The sequence below is a fragment of the Bison bison genome, unplaced genomic scaffold, assembly GCF_000754665.1.
Source record: "Bison bison bison isolate TAMUID 2011002044 unplaced genomic scaffold, Bison_UMD1.0 scf7180017864495, whole genome shotgun sequence".
Lineage (NCBI taxonomy): Eukaryota > Metazoa > Chordata > Mammalia > Artiodactyla > Bovidae > Bison > Bison bison.
This window is the reverse complement of record NW_011495054.1, coordinates 11551155-11561330: the sequence shown is the minus strand read 5'-3', so window position 1 is coordinate 11561330 and position 10176 is coordinate 11551155. Positions and strand designations below refer to the sequence as shown.

Sequence of the window (10176 nt, the reverse complement as noted above, 5' to 3'; positions counted from 1 at the left end):
ATAGCACCTTAGGACTTCAAAGCTGGTAAATCCCACCAGGTCCCCGGCAGAGGCCGAGGGAAAGGAAAGGAGGAGGCCGGCCCAGAATCGTTTTCAAGGTGAGGTTAGGTTGCCTGCTTATTTAGAGCCTGCTTTCCCCCACCCTACCCCCCGCACCCCCGACCAGGTAAGGAGAGCTCACCTCCTAATACCAAATTCATTCTTCCTGCCCTGTGAGAGGGCCCTTCACCTAAGCCCTTCTTCATGTCCTGACCCCGCTCGCATGCCTTGCGAGAAATGAGAGCCGAGCCCCCCAGTCACCCAGCAGTTTCCCAACACACATTCAGAGTCAGGATCCTAAAGAATTCCCCCATTCGTGAAGTCCCCCTCAGGACAGCAGGTCCTTTCAGGAACAAGATTCTCTGGACTTGAAGTAGAAAGCAGCAGTACCTCTTGCAGAATGCAGAGAGAAAACACACCTGTGAGGAAGAGAAAGGGCATCTTTCCATCACCCTGTCTCAGGAATGTGGGAGAAGGGGGCAGGCCGAGGTGGAAACTACCGTCTCCATTCAAGGAGAGGAATGCACTGCCCGGTCTTGGCAAAGGGGATGGGGGGAGTTATTTAAAAAAAAAAAAAAAAGCCCACAATGCACTCTGGTCATTCCCATTTTTAGAAAAAAATCCAAGTGCCTAACTTGGGGGCTTAAGATTAATGAAGTATTTGCTTTGGCATAATGGCACACCGGACCGAACCAATCATGGAAGTCACTTGTGTCTGCCTCAGGTCCCATATAATAGGCCTCAAGAGCACAGCCTGAGCGCATCACAACACCCCACGGGCCCTGGCTGGATCCAGAGCAGCCAGCCCCCCCCCCGCTCCCCTGCGGGGCAGCCGTGCCCGCAGGCAGGCCGAGTGGCCTCAGGGACAAGGGGCAGGCTGGTCTAGAAGCCTCGCTTCCTGTGCACTGGACTTGAAGTTCACACATACGCAGGCCTGTGGGTGTGTGTGTGTGAACACAGGCCCAAGTGACCGAGCTCGGAGCCTGGATGGTGACCGAGCTGTAGGGCCAGCCTTGAGCAGATGGAGCTGCAGCAGAGCTTCTCCCATCCCCCAGGACACAGGCTGAAAGAGGGCCCCGGGGATCCGTGAGGCATTGAACGCCCCGGCCCCTCGCAGACACTCCCAGGACAGAAGAGCCACGGGTGCAAACGGTCAGGCACTGAGCGTGTTGGGAAATGATTCCTACAGTATGGTCATGTCTCCTGTTGATGACTAGCATCTCTGGATTCTTTAACCTTGATCAACGATGACTTCAGAATAAAAAGCTTCAGCCGCGCGGGAACGACACCATGAGTGTTAGTATATGTGAGGAACATTACGCAAGTATGCACATTGCTTTCTTCATCATCATCCTTTCATCACTAGAGTGAAGTGCATGTTGTAACTCAACTCCGTTTTACAGGTGAGGAAACTGAGACCCAGAGAGGCATGGTCACCTTTCTACAGCAGGTAACTGGCAGGGTCGGGTCCAAGCCTAGGCAGTCTGCTCTGCTGCCTCTCACATCAGCAAAGGAAATCCAGAACCACCAACATTTGCATACAGTTTAAGGAAGCCGACAAGTCCTGCGTAGCGAAGGTGCTAACTACGGCTAACAGCCACACCAATGCCTCAAGACCCGGCCGTCCCAACTCCTGAAATAGGCTGGCTCAAGGTTATAACACAGAACCGAAGAGCACTCATACCCAAATCAGGAGAGAGGCCGAAAGGTAATTTTTTAAGTTGGTTCCTAGGAAGGCATGTGTATCTTCTCCCATAAAATGCGGTGCCATTTCTGCTCCACGGAAGGCCTCTCTGTTTAATTGGAACACACCCAAGGCCTGAGGACCCCACTCCAGGCAGCCCAAAGCAAAACAGCAGACAAGCAGAGGTTAAAAATCCCTGTACTAAACTCCTGACTCACCTTGGGATCTTGTTTCCTAACTTTACACTCAATTCTGACAAATGTGGCTCCTTGGTTTTCTAGGAATGGACTACAGAAGGCAGGCAGGCGCAAATCGCATTTGCTGAGAGAGAAGCCTTGTTGGGGAGGAGGGAGCAAATTTACAGACAGGTGCCTCACGACTGCACAACTCCAGGGGGCACTGTTGGATCCACGTTAGGGCAAAGAAACGCCAGGTATCTTGAGGAAGGGGCAGCTTTCCCTCATTCATACAAAGGGACACTGTGAGTCAGAGTGGGTAAATGTCAAAAGGTCGAGCCCCCAGCCCTGCCCTGAAGACAAGAGCAGTCCACTGGAGAGTCATACAGGCAACCCTGAGTCACCGAGCGACGATGACACGTGTGGTCACATCCCCTTCTGCAGCAGTAAGTCTCCATTCAGAGGGGTGGGGGCCGGCCCTCTAACCACGAGGCCACCTGAGCTGTTGACGCTGCCCCAGCCCGACCTCGAGGGACTCGGGTCTCCCCCTGCAGAGGGGCGCTCGTTCCGAGGACGGTGCCCTGGCGCCCCATCCCATTCTACCATCAGGACCTCCCATCAAGCTTACTGGGCCTGATCAAGCCCCTTCCGGATGTTTCACCGCACATACCAAGCGCCACAGAATCAATTCCGTGGAATGCCATTTGCAAAGGAGCAGACAGCATCCCAGGGCTGCGTGGCAGAGACCGCTCCTCTCCCTGCCCCAGCTCTGAACGCCCAACCTTGAGAGCTGGACATCCTGAGATCCCACTTCTGGACAGGGGGGTGGCACCTGCCACCATGGTCTCTGCTGAATATACAGGATCAGAGAGGGGAGAGGATAAGCCTTCCTGAAATGAGGAGCAGGGAGGAATGAGGATGAGGAACTCGGGGACGGGGAGTCCCTTATCCATCCCGCCTCATGTTCTTTCCCTTTCCCTCCCTCCATCACCCCCATTGGATCAGAGATACCAGAGGGCAAGAGGTGTTGGCAGGAGGTGGGAGGGGGGGATCTGTAAATTTTCAGAGACTGAAGAGTCCCTATTTACCCTGCAGCAAGTAGGGTAGACGGACTTCCCAGGTGGCTCAGACGGTAAAGAATCTGCCTGCCATGGCAGGAGAAACGGGTTTGATCCCTGGGTCGAGAAGATCCCCTGGAGAAGGAAATGGCAACCCACTCCAGTATTCTTGCCTGGAGAATCCCATGGGCAGAGGAGCCTGGTAGGCTATAGTCCATGGAGTTGCAAAGAGTTGGACACAACTGAGCATACAAATACACATGTGTGCGCACACATATACAAGGAGGGAAGACACTCATACCTGAACTTTGACAAGTTTGCAAGGGGGCAATTAAAACAGGCTTGCATAATTAAGAAAATTAACTACTGTTACCTGAGCATGCAGTAAGAATTCTAGGGTTTCCTACATCTTCTCGTAGGAGCACGTAAGAGGGAATCATTCCACTTGGAATATTCGAAACTATTCTTACCCCCCATCCCACTGCTGTTTCAGAGCCTCCCCCTTCCAAAAACAAGGTTGGCATGGCAACCAGAGCACCAGTCACTGTGGTCCCTAACCACATCCGCCAGGGCCTGGCGTGCTGAGGCGTGTGCCAGCTCTGTTGTCTGTAGGGCACTCCTGGCCACAGCACGCAGCGAGCTATAATCAAGTCAGAAACCACCGCATTCGTATAGAACTCGGCTCCACATAAATATTCATTAAATGTGAAAACCTATGGTGATGCAATGTTGAGACTGCAAATTTAAACACAAGAGTCAGGAAATGCAAAAATTACCGCTGCCACTGGGCCCTGAATCACCCAGACGGCACGTTTAATGCCAAGCAGTTTGTGTGCGTCCATTTAAACCCAGTAACACCAAAGCTCCAGAACTACACGCTGGCTGCTCACTTAACTCCCCGGGGGAGGCTGACGCTTACCTGAGGGGCCTTGGAACATTTCTGGAGGGGACATGCCGTGAAAAGGTGTGACTAGCCTCCAGTACAAGTGAAATATAACATATCACAGATATGCTATGCTAAGTCACTTCAGTCATGTCCAACTCTGTGCGACCCCACAGATGGCAGCCCACCGACTCTGAACTATTTCTGAAGGTCCCAGCACCCATATCATAGCCACTGTTTCACAAAAAACAATAAATAACCGAAAACCTCAACATGCCAACATGTACACAACAAAGCAATAACTTAGTAATTCCCAAATGTGTACGGTGGGCCGCTTAAAGACTAGAAAATCATGTTCTTTAAACTGAAACTCTTAATTCCTTCCACTCGTAGTCTGCTGGCCTCTTTGACATCTATTTTTGTGCATTTATTATTCGGCTGTGCTGGGTCTTGGTTGTGGCACTCACGATCTTTATCTTCATTGCGGCAGCATGTGGGATCCAGCTCCCTGACCAGGGATTGAACCTGGCCCCCTGCATTGGGAGCATGGAGTCAGCCAGTGGACCACCAGGGAAGTAGTCCCTGCTGGTCTCTCTGGAGTACTACTGTCATCCTTTAAAACTGCTTCCCGGACTTCCCTGCTGGGACAGTGGATAGGAGTCCACCTGCCAATGCAGGGACCATGGGTTCGATCCCTAGTCTGGGAAGATTCCACGTGCCACGGAGCAACTAAGCCCGTGGGCCGCCACTACTGAGCCTGCATTCTAGAGCCCAGGCTCCGCAACAAGAGAAGCCAGAGCAGGGGCTTCCCTGGTGGCTCAGTGGTAGAGTCCGCCTGCCAATGCAGGAGATACAGGTTCGAGCCCTGGTCCGGAAAGATCCCACATGCCTCAGAGCAGCTGAGCCCACGGGCCACGGCTACTGAGTCTGTGCTCTAGAGCCCGGGAGCTGCAAGCCCCACGTGCTCTAGGGTCTGTGCTCCACAGCAAGAGAGGCCGCCCCAAGGAGAAGCCCAACACCGAGACTGGAGAGGGGCCCCCACTCCCCGCAGCTAGGGAAAAGCCCATGCAGCAATGAGACCCAGCACAGCCAAAGTGAATCAATAAAGAAAGTATTTTTCAAGAAAAGAAGCCACAGCAATGAGAAGTGTGCACACCACAGCTAGAGAGTAGCCCCCGCTCACCCCAAGTGGAGAAGCCTGTGTACAGCAACAAAGACACAGTGAAACCAAAAATTAACAAATAAAATTTTGAAAAGTGAAATGGAACTGCTTTCCATCCAGCATCTAAACACAGCCTCAGCCAGAACTTCCAAGGCCAGAGGTGGGGCGGTGTGCGGGGATCAGGGAGTTGACAAAACAGCTCAGTGCAAACGTAAGAATGGGTCCTTCGGGGGCTGCAGATAATTCTTACCATTTCCCCAAACACCAGCTTTCTAAGTGACACCAAAATATGGCACATTTTTTAAAAGAAACATACTCCCTAAAAGTCTAGGCTGAGATGTCTCTTGTCCAGCATGCTCCGAACACTGCACCCAGGCAGCCTCGCCAGCCGGGAAGGAGTTAGATGGTGCTATGGCTTTATCCCACGTCCTTTTTCCAGGCCCAGAGAACAGAAGCGAGGGGAAATTACTTTGAGAGTCTGGTCCATCCCAACTATTTGGAATAGCCCTAGGACACACCCACGTCTTGTGAACGGTTTCTCCAATCACAGAAAGCTCTCCCTCAAAAAGCCAAGTCTTTTATTTATTTATTTATTTTTGGGCTCCACTAACACCCCCACCTCTACCAGATCCCTAAGTATCATGATCTAGAAGAATTTCAGTTCAGTAAATTTCTAAGAGCTTTACTGCAGGGCAACAGGGGGGATGAGGAAGTCACAAGCCTTCTCTGCTGGGAGCCGTTACTTTGTGGGGAAAAAGAAATAGTAAGGTATGGAAGATCAGCTGAGAAGTGAAAAATGGCGTGCTTGGGTAGAAGGAACCCACCAGCAGAACTTGGGAATGCCTGACGGGAATGGCTGGAAGTCTAACCACAGGTGAAAGCTCTGGGGAGAAGAGAAAGTGGACTAGGGGGCAAAGGTGGGGGTCGGGAAGGTGCGAGCCGCAGAAATGCACCCCTGTGGAAGGTCTCAGAGCGAGGGAAGCCCAGGACCCATTCGGGAAATAAAAGCAGGAACACCCAGGACACAGGCCCGCGTCCCAGGCTCTGCGCTCAGCAAACAACGGGAAAGACTCTGATGGGGGGAATGACAAGATCAGCGGTTACTTGGGAAAGATGAAGCGGAGGGGAAGAGCTGCTCGGGGGAGGCAGACGGAGGCAGGGAAATGCTGAGGCGGCATCTGCTGACGTGAAGGGGCAAGGTCAGCAGGGAGGGAGCAAGGGCACTGTTTCCTCTGACTTGGCCACAAGCTACCTCGATTTACATTTTGCAAAGGGCTTTGCAAGTCACGCTTGCAACATTCTTTACATGCCATTAGCCGCCTGCCTACCACCTACTCCAAGACTGAGGCACTTTCTGAAATGATGCCAAGCCTCCGGGTACCCAGTGGTGGTTCCAAAAATCGCATAAAGGTGCTGAACACACAAATGTCGAAGGCGCGTAAGTAAAATTAGGTACAAAGAAACGCCTTCGACGTCAAGTGTGGGACAAGCCTTGGCAGCTGGGACAACCTGAATGGCAGATGGCCCTCTGGGCAGAATCCAGGGAAGGCGCTCTGAGCTGGGAGGACGAAACCAGGAATACGGGTGAAAGTTCGGGGGGGGGGGGGGGGTGCCCTAAAAGCGCGTGGAAAATTTGCTGGAACCCGAGCATCAGAGAAGGATGCTGCTCCAGGGAGACCAGCACCTGGACCAATGAGACCCGAGTTCTAACCCCAGCTCCTCCTGCCACCAAAGGCTCGAGGCCCTTGCCCACAGCACCCTCGCTGTAAAAGGAGATCGGGGCCATGGCATTCCAGGGTGCCCTCTGGTTCAAACAGGAGCTCTCATAGTCAAAAAAAAACCAAGGAGCAGAAAGAGAGAAGGGACAAAGATGGTGATGAAGGCACGCACCAAATGGCTCCAGGGAACAGAAGCACCCTGTCAACCGAGAATACTCTGGTTGGTCGGGGGGGGGGACATCCCTTGTGGTCCAGTGGCTAAGACTCTGTGCTCTACTGCAGGGGGTGCAGGTTCAACCCCTGGTCAGGGAACTAAGAGCCCTCATGCCACGCGGGGCAGCCAAAAACAGCAGCAACACACAAGAATGCTCTGGTCATGCCAGGGCCACCGCGGCCCTCCCCAGTAGCAGAACTTGAGGCTCAGAGGGTGCAGTGAAGTGTCATGAAGTCACTAACGGCCTGGCCGTCTGACACACAGATGGCAGGGGAAAGACAACAGAGACTTGCCAAGTGCAACTTAAAAGCTTTAGGCTCCAAAACTTCCAGCGAGAGAAAGGATGGCAAACACCACTGCCCACGGGGGCCCCAGGTGCTGGTAGGCGTGGGATCGTTACCCGTGAGTGCGGCAACCCGCTGCAATGCAGGGGAAGATTGTAAACAGGGGCCTGCGCCCCATCTGAAGAGGGCAGCTGCTGTCTCACTGGAGCAGGCTGTCGCCACGTGGGAATGTGGACCCTACACTGCCAGATCTTTTCGTGTTTCGAGAAGAGCCAAAGCTCCAGATTTTTATGTAAAACTTCTAGATTTTTAACAGGGATCAAACGAAACAGCAGGAAGCCGTTTTCCGCCCGTGGGCCTGCTGTTTAGGGCGCCCTGACAGTCTGGAGCTCCGCTCTAAGGCACCCCTGCCTTCCACACGCTGACAGCAGCGCCGCTCTGAATGAGGGGACAGGGAGAGAGGCGGGGCAGAGAACACCCCAGGCAGCAGCACCCTCCTGGGCCACAATCTGCTGCCACCGGGCGTGCCCACCACAAGGCAGTCCCTTCCGTGAGGTCTTCTCTAGGCCTCGGAGCGTGGCCATCTGCCCGGCCAGACGCTGCGTCCCTGCCCAGAGCCCTACGGCGCCTGCTCCTGGATCAGGCTCAGACACACCCGCCAGTGAGGGACCCAGATACCACGCCAGGCACCTTCCTTTTGATGCTGACAGTCGCAACTCAGATCCTCGTGGCAGAGGGGGAAAGCCAGTATTCTACCACTTACTAAGTCACAGGAATACACGGGGCTTCCCTGGGGCTCAGGTGGTAAAGAATCTGCCTGTAATGCAGGAGACCTGGGTTCGATTCCTGGATGGGGAAGATTCCCTGGAGAAGGAAAAGGCAACCCACTTCAGTATTCTTGCCTGGAGAATTCCATGGACAGAGGAGCCTGGTGGGCTGCAGTCCACGGGGTCGCAAAGAGTCGGACATGACTGAGCAACTAACACACACACAGGAATACACAAGCTTTCACTCTTGTGAAGTTGTTTTTCAATGGGTTGCTGTTCAGTTGCTCAGTCATGTCCGACTCTTTGCGACCCCATGGACTGCAGCATGCCAGGCTTCCCTGTCCTTCACAATCTCCCGGAGCTTACTCAAACTCATATCCACTGAGTCAGTGATGCCATCCAACCATCCCATCCTCTGTGGTCCCCTTCTCCTCCTGCCCTCAATGGGTATGTTTGTTTCATTTTTTAAGAAACTACCCATTGTGAGCAGGGGTGCATGGAAACACGAATGCCAGCCTGGCTGGGGAATATAAACCAGCCCTGCTCTTTTGCAGGGTGGACTGACCACACACGACAGGACCAGGGAAAGTATTTATACCTCTCCACACAGGCGTCCCGATCCTAGAACCTGAGTCTGCGAAGGTAGTCAAGGGATAGAGAAAAAAAGCTCCCCACAGCAGCACTTATAATAACGGAAAACAAGACACTAAAAGTGTTTTGGAATATTTATTAGTAAGAGGGAAATACTTAAGGTACACAAAGGGTCGTTAACACTATATAGTGTTTTTTCCAATTTTCTTAAAAATCTGAGTGCATAGGAAAAAAAAAAAAAGGAAAGGAAAGCTATCCCAAATCACAAAAGGTTAACAGAGGTTACGTGGAGGCAGTGGGACTGATTTTCTTTTTCATACTTTTCTTTATTTTCCAAGTATTCGACAATAAACATGTATGATTTTTATAATTAAAGAATAAATTACAGATGATCTGGTTTTTTAAAGGGAAATGTTGGCCCTGATGAGAGGTAATGTAAAATGAATCTATCCTAGCCTTTTTGCCCAAACCATATCTAAGTACACCCAGGTCCTCAAGCAAGCGGGTCTCGAGGTTTGTCTTCAAGTGACCCAAGCTCGATCCCAGCTCTGTGGCCCTGAGAAGCTTACTTACACCCTCTGCCTCGGTTTCCTCTGTGAAGTGCAGATAATTCAACGGCCCACTGTGCATGGAGAGACCATGAACATGACACCAGCAAACCACAAACTGTGCGGTGGGTGCACAAGGCTGCTTCTTCTCTAGGCTGTATCCACAGCAGGAACTCAAGAAACGCCTGCTGACAAGTTAGCGCACTCGGTTTAAGTGAAAAGAAAAAATCAAGTTTAAACTCTTACAGCACTGAAGGGTTACATGCACCTGATCGAGCACCACTCTTAACTCTCTTATTTTAAAAATGCAGCAGCTTCCGTACCAGGAGACCAGAAGCTCCCATTCCAACATACATTTCCCTGTGAAACTTCTAGAATCATCAGAGTCTGTCTTCACCAAATTGACTCTACACACTGAATTTCTAAACAACCATATCACACTGGCTGCTGGGGCGAGAATGGGGTTAATGTCAAGTCTTACCACACATCTGAAGGGTAATAAAAATAAAACGCTCTCCCTTGAACCACAACAGGCCGGCTGACCTCATTCTCTTCACACTATAGTGAGTCAACAGAGCCGCTCAAAGTCAGAATTTCAAACATCTCATTCAAGTGGCAGATGGAACAAAGACCCTCTACTCTTTACGGTCTCCCCATCCTGTTTGGCAGGTATAAAGGCACCTCTCTGCAGAGGGGTTATCAGCTTTTAACCTCAAAGGTAGGTAAAAACAAAACAAACAAAAAAATGAGCAGGAAAGGGCCAAAAGGCACAAATCCACGTACTGTGTCATTACGCAGACATGCTTCTTCAGAATGGGCTGCCCAGGCCCACTTGTCACCCCTGGGCCAGGTGCACCCCTGGTTTCGCACAGCTGTGTCCTCCCGGAGAGGGCCTGTGGTCAGCACGCCGCCCGCCCCCTCCACTCTGCCGCCTGCGGGCAGGGCCCACGCCTCCCTCGTGCCCACCTGCTTCCTCGCCCCGCATAGGGTTGGGGGCACAGAAAGCAGCGGTGAACGCTGGCCCACTGCAGGAATGCAGACCCACGGGAGGT

At 52.3% G+C, this 10176-nt stretch overlaps 1 long non-coding RNA gene across 1 annotated transcript in view; it reads left to right on the top strand.

The window, feature by feature from the left end:
- The first annotated feature begins 8391 nt into the window (after nt 1-8391).
- Nucleotides 8392-10176, top strand: part of LOC104980119 — a 5773-nt gene continuing 3988 nt past the window's right edge. Inside the window, exon 1 of the long non-coding RNA XR_824229.1 lies at nt 8392-10174. This is a non-coding gene — a long non-coding RNA (uncharacterized LOC104980119). The remainder of the gene's footprint in view (nt 10175-10176) is intronic.